Raw genomic sequence first — 26,617 nt, forward strand, 5'->3', positions numbered from 1 at the left:
ATCACTCAGCTTATTGATTAGTACCGGGGGTGGGGGGTGGGTCTGGCCTTTCAACCCAAACCCCCACCCAACACGTTTCCCTCTGATATCTGTGCATGTACCAGCTGTACCACCTTGTACCGGCAATCTTCTGCCCATGGTAGGCTCCATTTTTATGGGCTGAGCCTTGAAGAACAAGGCAATGAATAAATTTCTGACACCTTTGCTGTTGCTTGAAGGTAGGAGGTTCTGCTGGAAGTGAAGAGGTAATTGTTATCCTCTCCACTTCCTCTCTCCAGAGGTTCTCCATGAACGGGAGGATTTCTTGATCATTTAGGATTTTCTTCCCACCCACCCATCTACCCTCATGAGCCATTATGTGGAGAATCTCTACATGAAACCAGTGCGAGAGGTTATCTGGAGATGTGCACTGAGGTGGCCCCAGTATTTGGCTGACACACAGCTCCAGCTTTCCTCATCAAATCTTTTAAAACTTAAATTTTATTGGACATACAGAGGTATAATCCCGAACCACAAAACCTCAGCCCACCGAGGTGTACATTTGTGAACTCAAAGCTTCGTTGTAAATCATTACCAGGGCACCCAAGAAAGTGACGTATTCCTGGAAGTTCACCACTTGGTCCCTATTGCAGTCCAGATCTTTCATTAATGCCTGTATCTCTGAGTCCTGCAGTTTCGGTCCAATGGTGAGCTCCTTCTGGATCAGCTCCTTCTATTCCTTCTTGCTTTGTTTTAGTCGTTTAGACATGTGCGACTCTTCGTGACCCCATGGACCAGAGCACGCCAGGCACTTCTGTCTTCCACTGCCTCCCGCAGTTTGGTCAGACTCATGTTTGTAGCTTCGAGAACACCGTCCAACCATCTCGTCCTCTGCCATCCCCTTCTCCTTGTGCCCTCTATCTTTCCCAACATCAGGGTCTTTTCCAGGGAGTCTTCTCTTCTCATGAGGTGGCCAAAGTACTGGAGCCTCAGCTTCACAATCTGTCCTTCGAGTGAGCACTCAGGGCTGATTTACTTAAGAATGGAATGGTTTGATCTTCTTGCAGTCCATGGGACTCTCAAGAGTCTCCTCCAGCACCACCTTCTTGCTTAGGGTGTTCTTATCGCCATCCTTGCCGGCGTATTTGTGGAAGGTGACAACCAGCAGGCCAATAGCTTGTCAAGAGATGCTGCCATGGTGAGAGATCAGAAGCGAGATGGTCCAGTACTGAGTGACAGGAAACGATGGGGAAAGTGGTCTCTCCTCATCAAATCTAAGTGAGGCACTTGGTGCTCCTGGCCACACAAATGGACTGGGTGAAGGCCAATAAGCTGAGCTTCAGTCCAGACAAGTGCTTGGTTGCCTGTTCAGCTGAATGGGGGTTGACCTGTCTTTGCGGAAGTTGCACTCCTCCTAAAACATTGGGCTAGTATGCTGTGTGTTTTGGATCCAGGCACAGATGTCTCAGTGGATCAGACCTCCTTCTACCAACTTATATCACCCAAGACCATATATGGACAGAGATAGCCAAGCTACAATTATCTACACTCTGCTAACTTCTGTTTGCTTTACTGTGGGACTGTCTTTGAAAATGGTCCAAAACAGGGGTAGCAGAAGTTACAGGTAGGTAGCCGTGTAAGGTGCTTCCGGTAGCACCTTAGAGACCAACTAAGTTTGTTCTTGGTATGAGCTTTCGTGTGCATGCACACTTCTTCAGATACACTGAAACAGAAGTCACCAGACCCTTATATATAGTGAGAGAGTGGGGAGGGTGGTGGGAATGGGTGATTGGCTGATAGGTGTGGTAAACCTGTTGATGACTGTTAATGACTGCAGTTGGTCTTACAGGAAAAAGCAAGGGGTGAGATGGCAAAAAGTAGCTTTATCATGTATAATGAGATAAGAATCCAATGTCTCTATTCAGACCAGGGCTCTCCCTGGTTTTAAGTTTGGGAATAAGTTCCAATTCAGCAACTTCTCTTTCCAGTCTATTTCTGAAATTCTTTAGTAATAAGACAACTACTTTGAGATCTAGTACAGAATGTCCTGGGAGACTTAAGTGTTCTTCTACTGGTTTCTCTGTCTTGTGATTCCTGATGTCAGATTTATGTCCTTTGGCATAGGGTTTGGCCTGTTTGTAGCAGAGGTTTGCTGTGAGGTACTGGCTGGATCAATCATATCATGCAACTGCTTTGCCATCTGTGCTTGCTCCCGGTGCATTTGCAAGGTCAAATTTAAGTCCCGGTATTAACCTTTAAAGTCCTAAACAGTTTGTGGCCAGGTTTTCTGAAGGACTGTTTCCTCTTGGGTATTCCTCTAAATATCCCTGTTAAATAATGTTCATCAGGTGGCTACCTTTTCAGTGTTGGCCCCTTTATTATGGAACCTACTCCCTAGTGTTCATCTAGTGGTCATTTCACCAACAGATGATTCCCAGGTTTTTCCCTTTCAATTATTACGGTATTATTGGTAGTATATTTTAGATTTGTTGTATTTATCTCAATCCCTACTGCATTTCTCTGGATTTATTTTTATCCCGTTCTTGATTTCATTCTGTTTTAGATCTTATGTCAGGCCTAGGCAAACTCGGCCCTCCAGATGTTTTTGGGACTACAACTCCCATCATCCCTAGCTAACAGGACCAGTGGTCAGGGATGATGGGAGTTGTAGTCCCAAAACATCTGGAGCGTCGAGTTTGCCTATGCCTATCATATGTGCATGTTGTATCTTCAGGTCTTAATTTTGGTGTGTGTGTGTGTGTGTGTGTGTGTGTGTGTGTGTGTGGTTCCTAGTGAATAAGGCAGTTCCTATAATATCCAGATTTTTTAGGACAATGTGCAAATTCAGGGGAAATGCAGCTGTGTAGACTTGATATCTCATGCAAGTTCCCCTCAGCTGTTTGGCAGAAGATCAGCAGGGTGACACACCCAAATGTCTGGATCAGAAAAACAATGATCTTGTGACAGGCCTTGTGCCCTAAGAATGCAATAAATTGTGTGTTTGTGTGTGAATGCCATTTGGGCTGTTCTACATCATTTGCCCAAGCTATACACTCCACACATACAACTGAGTCTCTGAGGGCGTCCTGCATTATGCTTTCTTGTGAGGAAAAGTCATTTTTCATGTGCAGAAACAGACCTTTGGAATCCAGCCATGGATGTTAAAGTTAACAGAAGAGAAAAGTGTGAGGTGAAGGGATCGGGATTAAATTAATAAGCTTTATGTATTTAAGAATTAGAATTCTTGGTTTTGCTTTGTTTTGAATAGGCACATGTGTGTACTGCAAGCACTAGGGGAATATTAAAAAGAAGAAAAAGACTGGACTTCCCCTCTTTTCTTAAAATAGATAAATGGAAGCCTTAAAAGGGAAATGCTTTTCCTGCAGAATGCACTGCAAAGCTGACAGGGGTTTATAAGCCAGGCCTACCCTGCTGCTTGGGGGAGCTTTATAACTGATTGTTTTAAAACCAAAGTGACACCGGAAAGGGTCAAGTAAATAAATATGCATGCCTCACCAGTTCAAAATAATAAAATTCCAATGTGTGCAAGCCTGCTTGTTGAACATATGTTTGAAGCACGGCTAAGCCATCTGGCTCAATGTCAAGCATTTACACCAACTGCAGTCTTACACTACCTGACAGCAGAAAAGCTTTATTCCCTGGGTGTTTGGGCACAAATGGAGAAATATTATTGAAATGATTATCTGCATCAAGACTCAGATTTGGTTTGACATTTAGCTGGCTCTGTTTAATCCAAAGGGTTGTCTGAATGAATAAAGAGAAGGGTTCCTCCAGAAGATGCTGCAAGGGGTGGGGTGGGGGTGGGAGCGGTGGTGAAAGGGGGGGGTGCAGAGAGAGGGAGAGCGCCAAATGATTAATGAGACTGAAGTATGGGTGGACCCAACCCACCTCTGCCCAGACCTCAGTGCCAAGAACTGCATATAAAATTAGTCGGATGCTTTCCGTGCCTTGTCAGGGAGAGTCTCACAGCCACCTCGGGGGCCTCTTTTATTGGGCCTTGAGGAAACAAAGAGAAAGGAAGCCCCAAGTTCTTCAACACATAAAAAGATCTTATAAATGGGAACAGATATATCGTCCTTACTATATCATAATTCCGCTGTCATTTGCATCACACAGCAAGCTGCAAAGCGACGTAATAACCACCCAGGATTGCTGCAGATCAGAGCTTCGGCTGCCTGGCTCTTTTAAATTCCTAACTGGGCTGAACAGATGCCAATGAAGTCCAAATAAGGGTGCACATAAAGGCAAGAGGGGAGAAACTGGGTACAAACTGGTGGGAAATGAATTCCCACAAGTAATTGGAGTTGGACAAATTTGTACCACTCGGCAACACAGCAGTACAAAGCTTACTTGTGGCATTTGCTGGCAGAAGAGGTGGGGACAACAACCATTTTAGATGCCTTGGCCAAGAGATGGGGACAGCCACCATTTTAGATGTCTTTAAAAGGGAATTAGATTGATTCATGGTGGATATGGCTACCAGTCATGATGGCTTTATACAACCTCCTAGGACAGGGGTCTGCAACCTTTAAGACAAAAAGAGCCACTTGGACCCATTTCCAAAAAAACAACAACAACTGGGAGCCGCAAAAACATTGCAACATTTAAAACAAATATAACACTGTATATATTGTTTCTTGCCTTAATGCTGTATATACAGGATCGTGCAGTCAGCTGTCAATCTCAAGAAAAAAAGGACAAATAGCTAATTAAAATATTTAATTTACAACCAGTAAATTAAATACCACTTCAAAACAGTGACCAGTGTATATGGCCCCTTTCAATGCAGCCTGCTTACAAAGGCGGGAAAGACCAGCAATAAGCTGTTGCATAACGTTCCCCAAGGAAAGTGTTAGCTATTCACCAAACTTCCCCCTGCTTAGTTTAAAAAGGGGCTTCAGGCAACTAACTCCCACATGGAATTTCCTATAGTAAGATGGCGGCCGCCTCAGAAGACCACATGGGCAGATAAGATGGCTGCTGGGACGATCCGGTTACCCAGCAACAGCACAGCTGTTTCCGACGCTTTTGAAAGCAGCCGGCAAAGCAAGCGTTGGAGCGCCGAAGCCACCTAACCCCCACAACTAGAATGCTGCGCATGTGACCAAATGGCGAGGACTTACTTTGCTAGAGACAAGCCCCGACACTACCACAAGCCTCCCTCTCTTCGCACCGCCCAGCCTCCCAAGAAAAAAAACCCACCTCAAACAGTCACAAAGCACAAATTCCACGCGACCGCAACTTGCTATGCCCAATAATCAATGCCCCAAAATGCCATAGAAAATTAATCAGGGCCCCAGTGTACCATAAATCATAATCAGTGGCTGATGTAAATAATAATTAATAATGAGGCATTCGTCATTATAAAAATACCTTTTTATTATTCATTTGTTTGACCCCTCAGAATTACTCCTCCTCATAGAAATAAAATTAACAAGTTACCTTTTTTTGAGTGTGTGTTCTTCACTCCCCTTCAAAACAGTGACCAGTGTATACGGCCCCTTTCAATGCAGCCTGCTTTCCCCAAGGAAAGAACAATTCACCAAACTTCCCCCTGCTTAAGTTTAAAAAGGGGCTTCAGGCAACTAACTCCTCCGCCTCCTCCCCTCGCCTCCTCCCCTCGCCTCGCCTCCTCCCCTCGCCTCCACTCCTCGCCTCCTCCCCTCGCCTCCGCCGCTCGCTTCCTCCCCTCGCCTCCTCCCCTCGCCTCCGCTCCTCGCCTCCTCCCCTCGCCTCCGCTCCTCGCCTCCTCCCATCGCCTCCTCCCCTCGCCTCCTCCCCTCGCCTCCGCTCCTCGCCTCCGCTCCTCGCCTCCTCCCCTCGCCTCCTCCCCTCGCCTCCTCCCCACGCCTCCTCCCCTCGCCTCCACTCCTCGCCTCCTCCCCTCGCCTCCTCCCCTCGCCTCGCTTCCTCCCCTCGCCTCCACTCCTCGCCTCCTCCCCTCACCTCCTCCCCACGCCTCCTCCCCTCACCTCCTCCCCTCGCCTCCTCCCCTCGCCTCCACCGCTCGCTTCCTCCCCTCGCCTCCTCCCCTCGCCTCCGCTCCTCGCCTCCTCCCCTCGCCTCCGCTCCTCGCCTCCTCCCATCGCCTCCTCCCCTCGCCTCCGCTCCTCGCCTCCTCCCCTCGCCTCCACTCCTCGCCTCCTCCCCACGCCTCCTCCCCTCGCCTCCTCCCCTCGCCTCCTCCCCTCGCCTCCGCCGCTCGCTTCCTCCCCTCGCCTCCTCCCCTCGCCTCCTCCCCTCGCCTCCTCCCCTCGCCTCCGCTCCTCGCCTCCTCCCATCGCCTCCTCCCCTCGCCTCCTCCCCTCGCCTCCGCTCCTCGCCTCCTCCCCTCGCCTCCTCCCATCGCCTCCTCCCCGGAGCCGCAGCAAAGGCTTTAAAGAGCCACATGCGGCTCTGGAGCCGCAGGTTGCCGACCCCCGTCCTAGGAGCAGAGGCAGTTTATCAGTTTGGGGGAAGCAACAGGAAGAAAGGGCTTTCTCCCTCTTGTAGGGATGGAGGATAAATTCAATTCATGTTGTGTTTAAAGGTTAACCTCCTCCACTTGCAATTTTTGAAACAATGTGTGAACCAAATCGCAGCCATCTTTCAAAACTTGCACTTCTCCAAATTTTGCAATGCAGTTCTCCAGCTGTGTAATATATTCAAAAATGCATCTATGGGGATAAAGTTTGCATAGAAATGAATATATATATATATATATAGAGAGAGAGAGAGAGAGTTGTTGTTGTTTTAAAAAATGCATACACAACATCCAGAAACTGCTTTGCAAAAATGTGTCTATTAGGGAAAATTGCATGCCAAATATGTCTGTCAAGAGAAATTCACACGAAATTGGTGAATTTTCACAGGGCATTTGCCCAGCCCTACCCATTTCTCCTGCTTATGGGCTTCCTATAGGAATCTGCCTGGCCGCTATGGGAAACAGGATGCTAAAGTAGATAGGCCTTTGGGTCTGGGCCAGGGCTTGTCTTATGTTCTTGACATATTGGCTTGTGCTTAGTATTCTACCATGTTTGTATCTATTTTCTTTGAAAGCTTGCAAGTATGAAGCCCCCACCAGGTCCCCCTACTCTCTGCTTTAAGGCATTTTTATTTCTCAAGACTTTTTAATTATCAAATTATTTTCTGCTAACTCTTGCATTTGTTATTATGCTGATGTGTTTTTATATGTTTCGTCCCATATTGAATTGTGGGTTGTTGTTGTTTTACAAAAATGTTCTTTTTTTAATGATATAAGGCTCCTGGGGGGATTATTTTAAAGGACAGAGTATATATGTCTAAATAAGTACGTGCCAGTTGGACAGAAGCAAGCAGCAGAGTGATCTGTAGTAGTCTCACAGCGTAATTCATTAGTCAACTTGTTAAAGGACATCTAAGTTTCTGTGTGCACATTTGCTTAAAATTCAAGCATGGACATCCCCGAGCACAAGAACATTCACACAGAGTAGCTTTACAAATGCATAGATGTTACCTCCACTACGGTGAATGGAAATGGAATTATGGGATGAGTAAAGGGAGAACATGTAAGACTCTGGATAAGAAACTGAAGTGCAATCCCAATTCTACATAGAAGGAAGTCCCATTGAACTCTTAAGTACATGTGTATATATATATATATATATATATATGATTGCAGCCCAAATGTGCTGCGGAGGTTTGTGGGCAATGGAAACTTGTGTTAGGACAGTATTCATACTTGCTGCCTGGAAAAAAAGCAGGGTTTTAATACAACAAAGACTACCCAGAAAAGCAAATTTCAGACAACCATTTACAAAGCAAATATATTGGATTAACATGTTTCCTCCCCTCTTTTTTTTTTTTTAAATGGCAACCCTGATTGTTGATTTGGATTTGAAATAAATTTGGTGATTTGGATTTAATATGAATGTTAGACATGATTTCCTCTTCACTCTTACTTTTAATTAACTTTTTAATTGAGATTTAAATGAGTTCTAATGAACACAATTGGTAGCCTAATTGATTTGCTGCCACAGCATAGTGAGTGATCAGTATGCAGCCAGCATTTTAATATACTATTCTTGCATGTCAAACAGTCTACAGGTTAATATTTTGGTAGAGGTTGGCTAAAGTGTGCTAAAAACCATGATTTACTCTTGGATAGCAAGTAAATTTTCAGCATATTCACTGTGATTTTAAAATTCGGTAATTATATTATTGACTTTTAACACCTGTAGCATGGTGCCTCTTTGTCCGGATAAAAACTATTTTAAACCTGTAAACATGGATGCATGCACACATTTTTAAAAGGGTAGTGTTCACACGCTAAAATGTACAACACATAAAAAACTAAAATAATTAGATATTTATAAATATCTAATTGTTTTAATGCTTAAATTATAGCTACCCATTGAATGTTCTCTTTAAAGGAGGGTGATTAAATGAATCTCTGGAAAATTGTATTCTTTTATCATGTTAAGAACAATGAACGGGTGAGAAAATATATTATGACATAGTTAAACACAAGGCTATAATTTCTAAACTGCATAAATTACATGTTTTCCCCTATTATGATCCAGACAGACAAAATGAACATTTTTTGAAAGAAAATGACCAACGCATGATTAATTGCAAAGCTCGCAGATTTTGCAGCTTCAAGAGTAAATCAACTGCTAAGAAGTGCTAACTTGCTAAAATATAAACTAATTTTAGTCTCTGGATATTAAAATATAATCCATCTTCTTCCTCCATTGGGAAAGCTAATTAGAAATTGTGACTGGCACAAGGAGAAGCTGAGAACACTGGGATTAAGTTCACTTGCTTGAAATCTGAACTCAAGAAAATCTGAACTCAAGAAAAACTGAAAAACTGGCCATCTCTTTCTACATTTCACTACACACACACACACACACACACACACACACACACACACACTATACACACACTCTATCATCTATCTATCTATCATCTATCTATATCTATCTATCTATATCTGTCTATCTCTATCTATCTATCTATCTATCTATCTATCTATCTATCTATCATCTATCTATCATCTATCATCTATCTATCTATCTATCTATCTATCTATCTATCTATCTAGTGTGTGTGTGTGTGTGTGTGTGTGTGTGTGTGTAGAGCCCTGGTGCTAATACGATGCCCAAATCATAGAAAAACAAGTTGATAATTACAACAGTGTTTGTTATATACAGAGTGGGAAGGGGTTTCAACAGACAGCATAAAAACTAACATCCTAGGGTCACCAGCCTGAAATCCAGCTCTAGTTGTGCATCACAAACTAATTGCCTTGAATGGGAATGTTGCTCTTCTACCTGCATCAAAAGATTTATCAAGCCAATTCAGTGGAATACATATGAGCATTGTGATGTGGATGCATTGCCATCCAAATGCCGTTTGCATTGATATTAGCTATGCTCGTGGAAGACAGCTTCAACATGTGTGTTTCTCTTACCAAACCAGGGTGAATTGATTTAAAGGACCACATCTTGATGAATGGCTCCCAGAATTCAACGACCCATTTCACCAAAAAAATAAAATAAAAAAATCTAGTGTCAATTTCTATGGGACTGCTTTTGGCATCACATTTCGTCATCAGGACGTCTACACGTCTCAGGAAGAACAGCCCACCCATTTAACCTTCAGTTACCCTCACATAGATTGCATCAACGCATGCTTGGAGCACAACAAAATTTCTCGAAATGATTGTCACTTAGAAGAGTTGGCCATAGAAGAAACCAGAGAGGAGGTGACCCTGGACTCAATTCTATGTAGCACCAAGGAACAGATGAGAGATGTTAAGTGTTGTCAAACTGATTAGAAGCACTGTCTATAATGCTAGTAGATTCAACATATATGCAAAAGCCCAGCAGAGTCACAGTTGATGTCAATGGAAAAGGACTTTTTAAAAAGGGAGAAGTCGTTTTAGAAAAGTAGAAAAGGAGACTCAAGAGGATCAATTCTCTCCAAAAGGCTTGGAAACTATTTTAAATGACAACAATGGAAGCTCAGCTAGGATGTAGTCCACAGATTAGGAGCCTGTCGTGTGCACCGATCCTGTGGTTTGAACCCTTTTGTAGATTTCTGCCGCAGTCATGTGTATAAGCACCTGGGCGAGCGGATTGTGGGGACCTTGGGTGTTCTTGGGCCAGTCTCTGTCTCTTAGCCTAACCTACCTCACAGGGTTGTTGTGAAGATAAAATGGAGAGGGGGAGAACCATGCATTCCACCACGAGCTCATCGGATGAAAAGGTAACAAAGAAATAAAAAAAGATCAAATAACTATCCATCAACAGTTATTTGTTTTATTTTTATTTATTAGATTTATATATCGACCTTCATCAAAAGATATTCAGCGCAGTTCACAAGATAAAAATACAAGATAGAAGCACAAATATATAATTATAACAGAACCAACAAAACAACACCCCCCCCTCCTACCACAAACACATTTAAAAGGCTGTATAATATTAATCAGCCAACAACCTGGTTGAAGATTGATGTTTTTGCCTGGTGCCTAAAAATTTATGAGGAAGTTAGCACTTGGGAAGCAAATGCAGCAGGCACACAAACCACCTACTGACAGTCTTCCCAACAATGGTCAGCAGTGATGTATATTTTATTTAAATTAGGGGTCATGGGGCAAAAATTTACCACTTACCTGATAATAAATGTTGGAAATGTAAAGAGACTGAAGGTACATTCTTTCACCTTTGGTGGACATGCCCAAAGATTAAGGCTTTCTGGGAAATGATATATGATGAAATGAAAAAGGTATTTAAATATACCTTCCTGAAGAAATCAGAGGCCTTTCTCATGGGTATGGTCGGCCAATTGGTGCCAAAGAAGGATAGAACATTCTTTATGTATGCTACAACAGCAGCAAGAATACTCATCGCAAAGTATTGGAAGACACAAGATCTACCCACCTTGGAAGAATGGCAGATGAAGGTTATAGACTATATGGGACTGGCAGAAATGACTGGCAGAATCCGAGACCAGGGAAGAGAGACAGCGGAAGAAGATTGGAAGAAATTTAAGGACTATCTTAGGAAACATTGCAAAATTAATGAATGTTAGAATGACGTTGGTTTAGAAATTATGTGGTTTCCAGCTGTAATGGTTAAGTAAAAAGAAAAGAAAGGCTAAAAATTAAATGAAAAATAAGGGAGAGGATTTGCTGAATTAATGATTAGAAATTGGAATACAGAAAGGGGAGGTATGAGGAAGTCGGGGAAGTAAGTTACAAGAAAATAAGGGATTGAAACTATACTTGTTTCTGTTTGTGTGTTTTATTGTTGTTTTGTTTTGTTTTTATAAACTTTTTGAAACTTTAATAAAAATCTTATATATATATATATATTATTTAAATTACAGAAAATATTTCTGTGCTTCTAAGCTACATGCGTAGACAGCTGTTGTGCAAAGTTGTGTCCTCTACTGTCCTCTTTTTTTGGGCGATGTGTGAATGGGTTAGCCTACCAAGCAAATGCCAGCATGGTGAAGGAGCAAGGAAATGGTTTTTTAAAAACCTAAGAAGTTTTGCTCAAAGGATAACAAAATCCGGCAAAGCAAATGTCAGTTTAGGAGCATATTGCTAGAACATTAAAGACCAACAATAAAAATCTTAAATATTATCTTAAATACGGTCCCAAATACTGTGTTTCCAATAGCTGATGAAATGAAAGCTGCGATAAAAGGAGGAAATGGAGCTTTCAGAGGTGCTGAACTCTTCAGGTCCAAACTCTTCTTCTTCTTCTTCTGAATGATTTGCATTTGTATGTCTTCACTGAGAAAGACACAGGAGAGATATCCATGCCTGAACCAACTTTTCAAAGGAGCAAGTGTGAAGAACTCAGTCAAGTGGAGGTGACATGAGAAGAAGTTCTAGGATGAAAACATTATTAAACTCTAAAATGATCAAGCATGAGGAGCCTTGCTCAAGAAGAATCAGCATGGCTTTGACAAAGGAAAGCTCTGTTTCACTAACCTTCTTTGAGAGTGTCAACAAGGATGTCAACAAGGGACAGGGGTGTTCTGGTAGAAATTGTATACTTGGACTTTCAAAAAGCTTGTGTCTTTCACCTAAGACACTTGAGTAAGCTTCGCAGGAGCAGGCAACAAAATGGCAACTACTGTTCAGCATAAATAAATGTAACGTAATACACATTTGAGCAAAAAACACACACCCTTAAGTTCAAAACTATACTGATGGCATCAGAGTTGGTCAGAATCAAACCAAGGATCCATTTAGCTTAGTACTGTCTGCTCAGTTGGCAGTAGTAATATTTTATAGCACTGCTGCCTGAGGGTCAAAGTTCACATAACGTGGTATATCTTCTTACTATATTTTAATTAAAAGCAGTGGAGAGGAATTCTTCAAATTTGATCACTCATGACTCTCAGGTGAGGGAGCTGAAGCCCTCTCAACTCTGACTTCCCTGACTCCATGAAGTTGCTGCAGCACCTCCTCTGTAGCTAATACCAGTGGTAGCAAGGAGCAGAGTTGGGGAAATGGTGCAAGGTGGGGATTAAACATCCCTCTCCCAGTTCTGTTGCAAACAGGGGCCCCATGGCTACTTTTAGTGAAAGTAACAAATGCTGGAACAGTTCATAAAAGTGTAATTTCAGATCCCCTTTTTAGCTAGAGGCCTGGGGGACTGAATCGAAGACCATCTTGAAATTAACAACAGAAGATTGAAATATTTATTAATATGATTGTAAGTGACAGGGACATGAGTGGCGCTGTGGTCTAAACTACAGAGCCTAGGGCTTGCCGATAGGAAGGATGGCGGTTCGAATCCCCACGACGGAGTGAGCTCCCATTGCTTGGACCCAGCTCCTGCCAACCTAGCAGTTCAAAAGCACATCAAAGTGCAAGTAGATAAATAGGTACCGCTCCAGCGGGAAGGTAAATGGCATTTCTGTGTGCTGTTCTGGTTTCACCAGAAGTGACTAAGTCATGCTTCTGACCTGGAAAAACTGTCTGCGGACAAACGTCGGCTCCCTCGGCCAGTAAAGCGAGATGAGCGCCGCAACCTCAGAGTCATTCACGACTGGACTTAACTGTCAGGGGTCCTATACCGTTTTTCTTTTTACGTGACAGTATCATATAACTAATTCTGTCCAGATTCAAAAGATTCTCCCCAACAGAATTGATGTTAGATGGGCCATTGATTTTAACAGAACCCATGTTAGACTTGTGTCTATTCCCTTCTTCCAGCCCCAGTGCTGAAAATGAAAGAGCACCCTTTTACTATTAAAATTTACTACTACTATTATTTATTACTACTAAATTTCATTTCCTAGCTAAAAAGTGAATGCCAATCAAATCTCTTCCCAACTGGGGAAAAAAAATAGCAGTATGTAGAGATGACATCTTGGTTCAAAGTGAACATTAAAGCCTTTTCTAGGAGTTAAGAGCTGGATCTACTTGCAAGTAAATGACTTCAAGACTTGGGGCAATGGGGTCATCACGTTCCTAGAATGTTGCAATGAACAGAATGGTGCCAAATTGGAATTTCGCCCCAATCTTTATGAAGAAAAAAGTATACCCCCTTTACTTTTTCAAGAGCAAGAAAAGCCTTTCAATTAACTGTATTCATCACACGAACAAAGTACAAAGTATATAAAAAAAGGAGTCACAGAACCCTTAAGGATCCCTAAATACACTTACGGTAGATCCAAGAGAAGTATCACCATTGTGGGTCTTTGAAGTGTGCTTTGCCTTCTCAGGCTTTTCCCACTCCTTTGCCAGTGAATGGGCTTCGCCTTGCTGGCCCTGGGCAAGGTAGGGGCCTAGCACTGTAGGGGCAAACATCACTGTTTATTATGGTTTCCAATCCTTGATAGGATTGGGAAAGGGTGTACAATTTAATGCAGATTTTAGCCAAATGCATTCACGTGGCACTGTCATTGTAATCATCAGACACCCACCCACCCCTGACTTACATTTTATGTTATCATGGAACAATACATTAGGAATTTCAGTGGAAGGGAAAATGGTCATTCTGCCTTTTTCATTTCTTCTCTTCAAAGAGCACTGTTTGCGATATAAAACACCAGGTTGAAGTTCACAATTTGTTTAAATTTGTTCCACCTATCTTTCTTTATACACTATTTACGCGAGGTTAAGAGAATGTGACTTTCTAGCTTAAAACATTGTTAACATGCCCTTGATCATTAGAAATATAAATGGTACTTAAAGCTTCATCAGTATAACTGGATTTAAATATAAACAAAGTATGCATTAAACAAAGAACTGCCATGATTTTGTCACAGTAGCCCCCTATCAAACCTGTCTTCTCTACCCCAATGCAAAGAATAGCTGGTTTTTTGTTTCAGGCTGATGAACATTTTCTGTGAAGCCTTTGGCATACATAACCTCTTAGCTCCCTGCACCTCACTTTAACTAAGGATGCAATCTTGAATACTCCTATTAAATAATAAGTCCTACTTAACTGTGACGGAGTTCTGAGTAAAAATGTTTAAGCCATGTGCTGTAAGCCAAAGCTCCTGTAACAACAATGGATACATATTCTTCTATTGACCCCTGCTTCCTATGTTGTCACTCTCATGTTGAATGTCTCACTGTAAGCTCCTCAGGGCAGGGACTTCTCTTCTTGTGCTTTGCAAAGCACCATGCACATTGTAGGTACTATGTAAATACCCTAATAGCTTTTCATAATTCTTACCAACCAAGCCAAAGAATCTAGCAAGTCAAACATAGTTTATCACCAGTCTGGCTGCCCATGTCTAGCTTTTGCTGGTCAGGTGGGAATAAATACACATTTTAGACGGTACCAAGTTGCGCAGAATACTCAATATTTGAAGCCAGGTTGAGGAACCTCAGCCACAAATCCTTATCCTGACCTGACCAAACTCTACCTCGCCGAATTTTTGTGCAATATCAATTCCAGCTTGGGAACATGGTGAGTAACATGACATTGTATTCCAAAGTCATGCAGCGACTGGCTATTTTCACAAGCGCTTTGATTGCTACAGTCAGGTGACATGGAGGCAGTGCAGGCAGAGGCAGCGGCAGCGGCAGCGGCAGCGGCAGCGGCTGAGGTGCAAACAGAAGAACAAGGAGATGCAGATCCAAGCATTTTTAAATGACTGGTCCCTTTGGCAAAGAACAATGAAAGGGTTACAATAGAATCATTCCACACATGGGCACCGCAGATGGGAAAGTTAAGGGATACAGAAAGCAACACCTGAGGATGTGCAAAAAATTGTTGATTTTTAGCAATGCAAGACTTGCACAGCTGCAAAAAAATACACAACAACCCTAAATTAAATTGTGAAAATATTAAAGGTTCACTGGATCAAAGTTAGAGTTTGTTATACATTAGAGAACCACAAAGCTATTTGATCTAACCTATGAACAGGCTAATTTTGAGTTTGGGTGTCATTACTAACTTTGAGAAGTTCTGCCGTCTTCCCAAGCAGGCTATGGTGCATTGCGCACTTTAGAATGTAGAGAAGAGTTTGGATTTAATATCCTGCTTTATCATTACCCGAAGGAGTCTCAAAGCGGCTAACATTCTCCTTTCCCTTCCTCCCCCACAACAAACACTCTGTGAGGTGAGTGAGGCTGAGAGACTTCAGAGAAGTGTGACTAGCCCAAGATCACCCAGCAGCTGCATGTGGAGGAGCGGAGATGCGAACCCAGTTCACCAGATTACGAGTCCATCGCTCTTAACCACTACACCACACTGGCTTGACTCACTCAAATGCTGCCTGAGTTAGTTTATGCTTGGCCAACTAGACTGCCCTCAGATCTGAGACTGTCTCCAAGTTCAGTACTTGAGGTTTTCGATCAGACAGGGCAGGAAGTCAGGTCAGAGCCCTCTGGGCTAAGAGATTTACCTGCGTTCCCTACCTTCCTATACAGCAGTTCCAAATAATAAATGTTATCATACCTGGGGATCCAGTCAGGTTGGTATCCCAAGACTCAATCATTGCAGCGATGGTGAGGGTGATTAAAATTAAATCCCCACTCAGCGATACCCAGCAGTCCACACTTAAACTGAAATGTGCTTAAGTCATGGGGTTTTAAAATGTATGAAAGTGCTTTCCCTTCCAAACTGGACTTCCCATCTCTCCTCAACACATAAGTTTGACTGAGTATATCAGCTTGCCTGTTCCCTTATGCCTGTTCCTCTTCTTCATCTCCTCTCCTACTCCTAGAACACCCATACAGAAAAGTGTCTCACACTGACAGGATGGGAAACCTGAAGCTTGGGTGAATAGTTTAAGATCTTACTGTGATTCATCTGGAAATGGATCAGTTTGGGTGTGTACGTTTTGATGCATTTTATTTACTGTTTTGTTACGTTTGTAATGATGTAAATCTTTTCATGTTGCAAGCTGCCTTGAGCATGGTTTGAACCATGGAAAGATGGCACACAAATGTGATGATGGTGATGATGATGATGAAGATGAAGAAGAAGACAAAGAAGAAGAGGAGGAAGAAGAAGAAGCAGTGTCAACAGGCTCATCAACTCATTTTAGCATTGGGGGGCTGGCTAGTTAAATTCATCACCATCAAACCTTTTATTGGCATCACATACAAACATCAAAAACAAATCAAGGGGAGAAGCATCAATTTGAGCTCCGTGTCAGTTGTGCGGTTTTTATTAGTATTATCAGCTTTTTATTAGCTTTTATCAGTTCTAGTATTTTATCAGTTGGTATCTTTTCTTAATTATTATAATCACAAAGTCTAAGCTAAAAGTTTTAGAGAAAGCCCTGGAAAGTCTCGGAGAAAGCCTTAATTAGCTCCAGCTCCACTCAATCTACCAACATCAGCAGGAGATGAGATCAAACGCCCTAATCTTGGAAGGACACCGAGTTTCCTGATTTACGGCAAGTTAAACTGTGGCCAGCTCTGTGGGCATCAGATGGGAGAGGCCCAACCCACCCCTTTTCCCGATAGGCCTCCAGAAGTGAGTGCTGGCCATGCCTTTGGGTAATTTGCAGTAGATTGACAAGGATTTCTGACTCCTGAATGTGAGGTTCAGTGGGAGGTTGGCCACAGATGCCTGACCTGATTTTTATTTACCAGTGGGTGTTTCAATTCTGCAGTTGGGCTTATTTGATGTTTGTCACATGGTTGCCACGCCTCCATCATTCCTGGCTTTCATTTTGCATTGGTAATGCCTGGAATTCCAAATGCACCAATGTATGTACTGAATTCCATTGTGCCTTGTGCTCACTGGAGGAAAGGCATGGTATAAGTGAAATGAAATACCATACCTTGATAAATTACATCTGGTGTACTCCCTACATAAGCTTCCCTGCTCCTTGCCAAATCCCCCTTTTCCTCTTGTGTTAGTAACATGGTGGGAACTACATGTGGTGGAAAGGAATGGAACAACTGATGTCAGAGATCCGGAAATGGCCTCTAACTTACTTTATTTCAGCTTACATATCTGTCATAAAGAAATGAGTGGAGGTGTTTAAACTTATATTCAAAGAGGATTTGTCCATTTTGCCACTGTAATGTTTTTGAGTGTGCAAATGTAGTATCTTTTCAAATAAGCTCTGTTAAATTGTTATGTTTTACAATACAGCATAAAAGATAATAGCCTACCTGAAGAGGAAGAGGAAATGGGAAGATAGGAAGCTTATTATTATTATTATTATTATTATTATTATTATTATTATTATTATTTTATGCCACCCATCTGACTAGGTTCCCCCAGCCTCTCTGTGTGGTTTTCAACAAATTGAAACATAATACAACATCAAGCATTAAAAACTTCCTTGAACATCTTCAGATGTCTCCTGAAAGTCAGATAGCCTACTACTGTACTATCAAGAAGGAGTTCTTTCCACCCCTGCCTGGAGATATCAGGATTTGATCCTGGGACCTTTTGCACACGAAGAAAGTGCTTTTCCACAGGGCTACAGCCCTTTCCCTTTGTTTGAGGATCCTTTCCCATTCCAGATCCCTCACTCCCACCCCTTCCCTCCAATTCCTCTTGAATTTCCTCCCTTTGCCTTTTCTGTACGCGTTGGTGGCAAAACAAACCTTTCGAGACGTTCCGCCGCAAGAAAACGGAACCCTTTTTTTGTTTTGTTCTAATCAGGATCTCCCACTAAAGATGCAAAGGCGGTTAAGGCCTAGCTAATTGCTGAAAAGTAACAATATGGTTTCTACTGCTTTTCAGTATCTAATACACTTTTAGGAAGGAATGGTAATCAAGGGCTTAAGAAGCACAGTTGGGACCAGATCTGGTGTGTTTAAATGCATAATTACTGTAATGCTTCATTAAAAATGGCTTTTTAAAAATCATTGCAGACTAAGGTGATTTGCATAGTTACTTAGAAGCACCTGACTTTCTTCAGCCATCCCATATTGCCGCCTGAAGCACTGTGCTGGATGCTGTTCCTCTCTCTCTCCCTTGCTACACCTTTCTCTCACCTGGTCACCAGCCCCACTTTTCCTGTGCTTCCCAGAAGCCACCTTTGTGGCCTACCACAACCCTTCTTCTGATCTTGGTATCTTCCTCCTGTGAAATACAAGCTCATATTCTCTCTTCATAGAAGAATCATAGAATTGTAGAGTTGGAAGGGGCCCCGAGGGTCATCTAGTCCAACCCCTCTGGCAATGCAGGAATGTCAACGCAAGCATCCATGACAGATGGCCATCCAACCTATGCTTTAAAACTTCCAAGATAGGAGAGCCCACCACCTTCAGAGGGAATCCATTCCGCTGTTAATCAGCTCTTACCATCAGAAAATTCTTCCTAATGTTTAGTCAGAATCTTCTTCCTTGTAACTTGAAGCCTTTGGTTTGGGTCCCAGACTCTGGAGTAGGAGAAAACAAGCTTGCTCCATCTTCTGTGTGACAGCTCTTTAGATATTTGATGATGGCTATCATATCTCCTCTCAATCTCCTCTTCATCATGCTAAACATATCCAACTCCCCGAACCAGTCCTCATAAGGCTGGTTTCCAAACCTTTGGTTGCCTTCCTCTGCACATTCCAGCTTGTCAATATCCTTCTTAAATTGTGGCACCCGGAACGTGACACAGTTTTCTAGCTGTAGCCTGACCAAGGCAGAACAGAGCAGTACAATGACTTCCCTCCATCTCAACACTATAGTTCTGTTGATGCAGCCTAGAATAGCATTCACTTTTTTTTACTGCTGCATCACACTGTTGACTCATGTTAAGCTGGTGGTCTACTAAGACTCCTAGATACTTTTCACATGTACTACTGGCAAGTCAGGCATCCCTCATCATATATTTGTCCCTACTGAAATTCATTTCCTTCGTTTTGGCCCTGCTCTCCAATTTGCCAAGGTCATCTTGAATCCTGATTTTGTCTTTTGTGGCATTAGCTACCTCTCCCAGTTTGGTGTCATCTGCAAATTGGATGAACATCCCCTCAATTGCTTCATCCAAGTCATTTATAAAGATGTTGAACAACAACAGGCCCAAGACAATCCTGCAACACCCCACTTTGCCAGTTTTTTGGGGCGATGACAAGGAACCATTAGTAAGCACTCTTTGGATTCAATCAGTTAACCAGCTACAAAGCCACCTAACAGTTATCTCATCCAGGCCACATTTGACCAGCTTCTCTACAAGAATATCCTGGGAGAATTTGCCAAAAGCCTTACTGAAATGAAGATATACCACATCCATAACATTCTCCCAATTCTTCCCACATTTCCCCACTCATGTGCTGTTTCTTTCACTGTACCCAGTAAGTTTGGGGGAGGGTTTGGGGGTTTACAGAACAAAGGGGAAACAGAGCTGGCCCAAGACATTTTGCTGCTTGAGGCAAAAAAAGCAAATGCCGTTCTCCCTCGACCTTGAGTCACAGCGCCTAACATCCAAGACCAGCCAAGCTATTTCCTCCCCGCCCCCCCACTTAGTCATAGCTTTAATGATAAGATTAAAGGTCCAAGTGTTTGAACCAAGTATTTCACAGCTGAGGCTGAAAATCCCAGAACTATCTTTCCCGATCCCTGGCAAAACAAATTAAATAGCTATTTAAAAAAACATGGCTGCCTTTTCCTGAAACCCCAACTCAGCTTCTTGAAGCAGCTGCCTCATTTTGCCTAATGAAAGGGCCGGCACAGAGGGAGAGCGTGATCCTCAAAAAAGAGCATTTTGTCCAAGAGTTGTGTCACTTCTGTAGGAGAAAAGAAAGTGAGAGTGAAGGAAAGGAAATTGAGTAGGGACCCTACCCCTACCCAACCTCCAAAGCCTGACTACAGAAGAAGTAAGCTTTGGCAAGATTTAGATGGGGGTGGAATATGGGACGTTATTCTGCTCCAGTGACAGGAGTAATGGAATGAGAGGTGGATCCCCCCAAATAAATTCATAAACAAGTTCTGCTTCAGCCACTGACAAGAAGCTGAAGCAAGTCAAAAATGCGTGTGGGGGGTGGAGGATGAAAAGGGGGCACACCCATATCCCATTTTTACATTGTTAGAGATAAAAAATCAAATCAGCTGGGATGGGAGAGTGTAGGCAAGTCATGGTGTGAGGGTAAAAGAAAGAGAGGAAAGGAATGTGAGCCAAGCACTCAGAGCCCTGATTTTTTTCCCCTTCTACGCCATCAGGGAGATAAATTGATGCCATGGTATTTATTTCAGATGTCCTTGATGTTATGAGCTTGCCTGTGTGGGGGTTTCCCCCTGCTCTCGTATCTCTTTAAAAAGATCCTCCGTTACTATGTACATGATATCATCTGCCAGGGTCTTTGAAACCTCTGCTTTGCATTAAAGACAAAGAATTCCATCTCAATTAACACTCTTGGAGAGTTTCCTGGCACAGGAACATAATTAACTCTTTGCTGGCCTGGCTAATTTCTGCGTTTTAAAAAAAGTAGTCCGATAATAACAAAATTGGAGCACTCAATCCACAGGGTAGCCATTAAGCCCACTCCGTTATTGTGCAGCCTGCATTCAGACCACAATTACCGTCAGAGAATTGCCCGGGAAGCGGCTCCTTGTACGCAAACAAGAATACCATTCATTAAAGACCTCCTCTTCAATAAAATACAATCTATACTTTTTTTTAATGAATATTTGAGAAAGAGAAATATAATTTTGGCTTCAGGAACTTGCAATATGATTATTATTCTTTTAATAACATAGTCGTCGTGTGCCCCCCCTACATTTACAGACAGATGTTAGAGAAGGGAGCAGCAGAAATGAGATGGATGGTTGGAGAGCCAAGGCTTGTGGAGGGAGGGGGGGGGAGAAAAGCCGAGATGATGGCAAATGAAGTCAGAGTTAAATAAGGTTTTCCCAGTTTTGCATTTTAAAAGGAAGCCCCCCCCTTTAAATAACTCTGTGAGTTTTAAGGGTATTCCTATTCCAGTAGATTCTATTTAAGCCGTTTCGGACTAGTTAAACATTGAAACAGGGAGTGCTAAAAACACTGCCATATCGGCCTTAAAACACACTACTTTTAAATCCATGGGTCTTTTATCCACTGCAGAGATGCATTTCGAATCAGGATACAATGCAGCAGAGTATCTAGCAGTGTTCCAAGTGGCACACTTACTTCCGTCTATCTCTATATGCTGTTTTCATCTTTTTAAAAAGACAATATAGCTGGTTATTGTTTTAACCCTTTCTCAAGAAGTGGGAGGGGGGAGGGAAATTAAGTAACCCCCTAACCCACCAGGCTTTTCTTTAAAAAAAATAAAAATAGAAATCGATACTATTTTCTGTGAACTCTGAACATCGCCTGAAGGCTTGGAGGTCAAAGTTAAAAATGTGGTAGTGTGTATATCTCGTTTTCAGCACATATCTGTAGCAGATATATTCGTTCAATACGACATGGGCTTATATTTATGGCCCTGTGGGTAACATTGAAAATTACAATTCTGGTAAACATGGTGCAGCTGTATCATCACGTCCATCCCAGTCCCATCTAGTCATATAGAAGTCAGCAGTTTTCTTTTGGTAAATTGTGATGCATGTGTAGTACAGATGATGATACAGTCTTTGGGCTATGCAGGCTTTCTGCTTACTTTTAAGGAATACAGTGACAGGGGCTCTGTCCCTCACAACACACTCTGATGGCTCCAAAGCAAGACTTCTAAGATCTACCTCCTAACCTTCTTCTTGGCAGGTCACGCTGGTGGTGATGGAGAGACAGATGGCTTCGTTAACACTGAAAATGAAGGTGACAAGAAGTGTGATCAGCACCAATATTTGGCTACAGTTATGATACGCCCCCACTCCACTCCCCACTGTTCAGTTTCTTATGCAACAGGCAGTCTATACGTCTGATGAAGGAAGGGGAAAGAGTGGAGAGTCTAACTGTTAGATTAATACATTTCATAAATTCTCACAAAACCTGGAGCCCCATTAGGGTCAGATTGCAACCGCCAAGCCACATGTTGAATATTATTCAGTAGAGAAATGCCGTAAGTGCCACCTGTTACTTGTGCAGCCAGACATAGTGGTTTCTGCTGCATAAAGAGCTGATGAGTTGCTCTGTACTGTTATCAGATAAGGCTCTTGCTTATAAGGTGGGATTGCAAAGGAACAGAGCAGGAAATTTTTCAGTGGGGAAGAGGCACAAGAATAACTGGGCAACAGTGTTTAATTCTTAGTTTGGCATCTCAGACAAAGTTGTTTTATTTTTACTTAAAAAATAGTTCTATGCCTCCTCCTGTTTGGAGGATTTCAAGGCAGTTTACTGCAAGACTATAAAACAATCGACAAAAAAAACAACATTAAAATATCAGCACAGTGCTTTTTTCTTTTAAAAAAAATGTTTAGGGGTACTTTCATTTTGACTCAAGAAAATCACCATTTTATAGTTCAAATCTGGAAAAATAAAGACAGTAAATGGACAAAAGTACAAAGAACATGCATTACTCATATTGAAATACTGCCCCTCAATGAGGCCAAACTTTCATCTGTAAAACTCCACACATTCACATTCCACACTGCTTCACACATTAAACGCTTTTCCATCTGAGACTCAAGAAACACTGGGAAAGGAAAAGAAGCCGCCATCGGGGGTAGCAACAGAACTGACGATTCACCGTGCTAGAGAAGAAACTAAAAAAATTAAAAATTTGAGTTTCTTCTCCCCTTAGATTCACAAAATGTTTAGGGGTATGGGTACCCCTGTGTCCCTCCAGAAAAAAGCACTGTATCAGTATAATAACAACCAGAGTAGTCAATGGAAACAATCGGCATGTTGTCAATGTTGAGAAAGTGCTTGGGCAAACAAATCCTTTTAACATATACCAGAAGCCTACTATAGTTGGATCTCACCTCACCTCATTAGGGAGACTATTCCGCATGGTAGGAGCCACTACAAAGAAGCCACCGCCCCCTTCTTGGTTGCTATGAGACAGATTATTGCACTCTGTGCCACAACCAAGAGGGTCTCATCTGAATATCTTAGTGAACAGACTGGTCTGGTTGGAAGAAGGTGTTCCCTCAAGTAGCCCGGTCCTAAGTTGTTTACAGTTTTGTAACTCAATAATAAAAAATTCGGTCAGTAGCTAATTGCCAGCCAGTGCAGTTCCTTTAACGAGGATGTCAACAAGGTAAATTGCTCCAGTCAGGAACCTCATCATGTTCTGCATCAGCTGCAGCTTCTGAACCAGCCTTAAGGGCAGCCCCACGAAGAACGCAATACAGTAATCCATGCTGAGTGCAAATTATTTAGAGAAATAATAATGCTTTGTAAATTAAGTAGGGGAGGGATTATGAAATAAGAATAATAACACAATAATAATGTTATTAATTTTACTTCTGCCATTTTCCTCTTTGCACCATCTGGCTGTTATTAATATGCATCCTTCCTCCCGCCCCAACATCTTTTGCCCCGCAGGCAACAGCAACAGAGAAAGGGTTCTGACACACTACCAAACCCCATCCATCCTGATGCACAGAAAACAAAAGTCTGAGCTGTATAATCGAGCTGGTTTTGCAACCTGCCTTCTTTCACTGCAGACAGTGCAAATTCTCAAATCTGCGTCAGGCCATGATTTGGCAAAACTTTGCAAAGACTAGCCTCCACATGCACTTCTTCAAATTTACAAGGAACATCATAGTTTAAAAGAAAAGCGGGTGTGTTATTATTTTCTAACTGTGCCGAAATAATTTGCTAACTGAGCATGGCTGGAAGCGGATGCAGCCTGAGGTTCCTGCGACCATTTTCAACATGCAAGCCTTTCCCTCGCCTGCCTTCTGCTTTCAGGAAGAAAAATCTTCCCGAGCCAGCAATCCCTGCTTATGTGTGCCACTCATGCATGGAGTGAAATGTGTTAACCTTTAAACAATTTAGAAGTTGGTGCAGTTAATAGGCAGGACAGATAGTTACAAAGTCCTGATTAACTACAGAATACAGAGACATGTGAAAACTTGTACATAGCAAAAGAAAGAGACAGCAGCTATTACTTACCAGCCCGACACACACAGGTATGGCTCTGGCTGGAGTGGGATTCAGAACAGCAACATTGCCCTCTTTTGGCAAATCAGAGCACCATGTGTTTACTCCTTCCAGGAATTCAGGGGGGCTTTTCCCCTCGCAAGCAGGCTGGTGCGACAACGGGAAGCAGCTGAGAAGAATAGGTTTGCAAAGGGGATTTTTTAATATATATATTTTTAAAGAACACCCTCCACGGAATATTCTGCTTACCAATAAGGACAGCCAGCAGAAAGTTCAGAATGCACAGAAACAGCTGAAAGACGGAGCAATGCACTGCTCTGAATCACTGCAGCCAACTCTCGCTGCCTTTGCTACAGAGAGTCACACTGAATGTCTTAGTCTGCTGCTCAGAAGTTGACTTCTTTTTCAAATATCATACGAAGAAGAAAATTCTACGGCAGGCGTTGGCGATACCTTATTGCCCACATGATTCCGGAGGTGGGGAACCCGTGGCCCTCCAGATGTTGCCAGTCCTCAACGCCCATCACTCCTGGATGTTTCCCATGCCAGCTGGGGCTGTTTGGGGGCAGGGGCATTTGTGTAGGAATGCCACCATAGACGTTTGAGTAGAAGCTTAGAATGGTGAAAGAGCAGCAGCAAAAAAAAATAAAAATCCACATCTCACTCTGTTTCATTCATAGTCCTACAACTTTTGAAACTTGTCTAATATAAGATATTTTTCAGATGCCAGCTCAGCATGCCACTGGTTCTCTACAGTGGCCTCCCACAGACCTTCCAAGTGTCCCTATTCGCCAGGGACAGTCCAGGATTTACAGAAGCCATCCCGATTTCTGATTTGATCCTGGAATGTCCCACTTTTCCTTACAACGTACCTATTTTTTTCACAGAAATGTTGGAGCGTATGGAGTTATCCAACCCCCGAGCCATCTGAAGTCAGCTCTGTATAGGGAAGTTTTTTTAATATTAAATGTTTTATTATATTTTTATATATGTTGGAATCCTCCCAGAGTGGCTGCGGCAACACAGTCAGATGGGTGGAGTATAAATAGTAAAAATATTATTTTTGTTGTTATTGTTGTTGTTTAGTTGTTTAGTCGTGTCCAACTCTTCATGACCCCATGGACCAGAGCACGCCAGGCACTCCTGTCTTCCACTGCCTCCCGCAGTTTGGTCAAACTCATGGTGGTAGCTTTGAGAACACTGTCCAACTATCCCATCCTCTGTCGTCTCCTTCTCCTTGTGCCCTCCATTTTCCCCAAAATCAGGGTCTTTTCCAGGAAGTCTTCTCTTCTCATGAGGTGGCCAAAGTATTGGAGCCTCAGCTTCATGATCTGCCCTTCCAGTGAGCACTCAGGGCTTATTTCCTTCAGAATGGATAGGTTTGATCTTCTTGCAGTCCATGGGACTCTCAAGAGTCTCCTCCAGCACCATAATTCAAAAGCATCAATTCTTCAGCGATCAGCCTTCTTCTCCTTCTCCTACTCCTTATTCTATAGGATGTCCCTATTTTCATCAGAGATATGTTGGAGGGTATGCTTCCAGGAAACTTCAGGTTAGCTTCAGCCTGCATTTTGAACAATCAGTAACAAGTGTTCAGTTTGGAATTGGGACAGTACAGTATGGAGTAATCAGAAGATATTTTGCTCCTGGTCATCACAAACCATGTGATGTGCCCAGCAGGGTTGGGCGAGGTTAGGTTTTCAACATTGTGATATATCACCAGCCAATCACTGCTATCCGACAATACACCACAATGTTTAAAACTGTAAGCAGCATTGGCCCCAGCCTGTGAGGTGCAGGATGAAACTGCCACAGCTCTCACCATGGGAGCTGAGGCACTTTCACCCCAGCACCTCAAGGGGCTGAGGACGACGCAGCTTGTTTTCCCTGCTCAGCTGGGTGGTGGGAAGGTTCCCACTCATCCCCAGCCAAGCGGGCTCTGATGTCCCTCCTGCTCCCTCTCCCCAACTGAGTGAGCCCCACGTCTCTCCAGCTCACGCATGAGGCATAGGGGCTCACTCATCTGGGGGCAGGGAGCAGTTTAAAGAAGCAGAGGGAGAAACAGATAGTATCGGCCTGTTGATACAGCTTGCTTCTCCCTCTGTGTTATGAGCATGATGGTGGCTTCACCCAGCAGTACATCACAGATGAAACCACCGCTGCTCCTGAGTCCCTCTGCTACCAGTGGCCCAATGTTGAAAGCGGTGCTGGTAGTCCCTACTCAGGAGCGGTCTCGGTTTCACCCC

General features: G+C 42.9%; 1 long non-coding RNA gene and 1 pseudogene across 2 annotated transcripts; both read right to left on the reverse strand.

Annotated features, from left to right (window-relative positions):
* Positions 1–493: 493 nt before the first annotated feature.
* LOC310851772 (protein S100-A6 pseudogene) lies at positions 494–15,942 on the reverse strand (annotated as a pseudogene). The gene is made up of 3 exons: positions 15,903–15,942; positions 1,082–1,155; positions 494–712 (listed from the first exon to the last, which is right to left on the reverse strand). The product of its transcript is annotated as a protein S100-A6 pseudogene (transcript).
* Positions 15,943–21,672: 5,730 nt separating this feature from the next.
* Positions 21,673–24,709, reverse strand: LOC310833885. Its single transcript, XR_014558984.1, has 3 exons — positions 24,621–24,709; positions 24,384–24,540; positions 21,673–22,127 (listed from the first exon to the last, which is right to left on the reverse strand). It is a non-coding gene; the product is annotated as an uncharacterized lncRNA (long non-coding RNA).
* Between the last annotated feature and the right edge of the window lie 1,908 nt (positions 24,710–26,617).

This window comes from Podarcis gaigeae (genome assembly GCF_964106915.1).
Source record: "Podarcis gaigeae genome assembly, chromosome: 1".
Lineage (NCBI taxonomy): Eukaryota > Metazoa > Chordata > Lepidosauria > Squamata > Lacertidae > Podarcis > Podarcis gaigeae.